Here is a 1,389-nt window from a genome sequence, read left to right on the forward strand (position 1 = left end):
AAAAAAAAAAAAAGAAAAAAGAACAAGAAAACATAGAACTTTTCCTTAAAGGAAAATTAGAGGGCAATCTCTCGTGAACATGGCAACACAAATCCTAAAGAACATATTAGCAAATAAGAAATGTATGATCTCATCCCACACAGCTAGTGGCCACTCATGGAACTGATTTAACCCACATGGCTTTTACCGCTGCCTCCAGGCCCTGGCTCTGTACTCCCACCTCCTCTAACTGTGAGGTTTTGGCATCTGCACCAACACCCACAGTTGATGTGTATGGGCACGGGCAGCTCTTCAACAGCTTTCCTGATGTTCAGGCCTGGTGCTCTGCATAAATGAACGGGGGGTGGGGGTGGGGGCAAGGGGCGTCCTCTGCAGCACCCTGGGTGCCCAGGGTAAATGAATAGGGGGCAAGGGGCATCCTCTGCAGCACCCCCGGTCCTCACTGCCCAGGTTTGGCCACAGAAGGGACGATTTCCCTCCCGCTGGACTCCTGGAATCCCACCGGCCTTTTCTGTCTGAGGCTCTGTGCAGGACTCTAACACTGAGGAGGATCCATGGCTCCGGAGAGCCGTCCAAAAGGACAGGAAAGAATATTAGCAAGCTGCATCCACAGGAATGTGTAACAGAAGGCTGCCACAGCACAACTAGGATGCATTTATTCCAGGAATAGGAAGTTATTTCAATATTTGGAAAAGCAGTCAATGCAACTAAGCACATTAACAGAGCAGGAGGAAAACCACAGGACTGTTACAAATGCTTAGAGAAAGCTTTTGTTACAATGCAACACTTCCTATGAAAAAAAAAACCCTCTTAACCTAGGAAATGAAATAAATTTCCTTAATCTGATAAAATGTATCACAGTAAGGCCTAAAGCAAATATCCTACTTAAAGAGGAACAGTGAAAGCTTTTCCTGAGTTGAGAAATGAGACAGGGATATGTAAGAAGTTCTGGCCAGTTCAATGAGTCAACAAAGGAAACAAAGAGGTTAAAATTAGAAATAAAGAAATTGTGGTTATGAGCAGATGACATGTCTGTATCCAAAACAGGCTGGGCCTAGTGGCTGATGCCGGTAATCCCAGCAGTTCGGGAGGCCAAGGCGGGCGAATCACTTGAGATCAGGAGTTCCAGACCAGCCCGTCCAACATGGTGAAACCCATCTCTACTAAAAATACAAAAATTAGGCTGGGCACGGTGGCTCGTGGCTCACGCCTGTAATCCTACCACTTTGGGAGGCTGAGGCGGGTGGATCACTAGACTAGCCTGGCCAACATGGCAAAACTCCATCTCTGTAACCCCGTCTCTATTAAAAATAACAAAAAAATTACCCAGGCATGGTGGCAGACGCCTGTAATCCCAGCTACTCGGGAGGCTGAGGCAGGAGAATCACT

General features: G+C 46.9%; 1 protein-coding gene across 1 annotated transcript in view; it reads right to left on the reverse strand.

Annotated features, from left to right (window-relative positions):
* Positions 1-1,389, reverse strand: part of NACC2 (NACC family member 2, BEN and BTB (POZ) domain containing) — a 60,553-nt gene that overhangs the window by 23,593 nt on the left and 35,571 nt on the right. The gene's annotated exons all lie outside the window — the stretch shown is intronic.

This window comes from Mandrillus leucophaeus, unplaced genomic scaffold (genome assembly GCF_000951045.1).
Source record: "Mandrillus leucophaeus isolate KB7577 unplaced genomic scaffold, Mleu.le_1.0 Scaffold28, whole genome shotgun sequence".
Lineage (NCBI taxonomy): Eukaryota > Metazoa > Chordata > Mammalia > Primates > Cercopithecidae > Mandrillus > Mandrillus leucophaeus.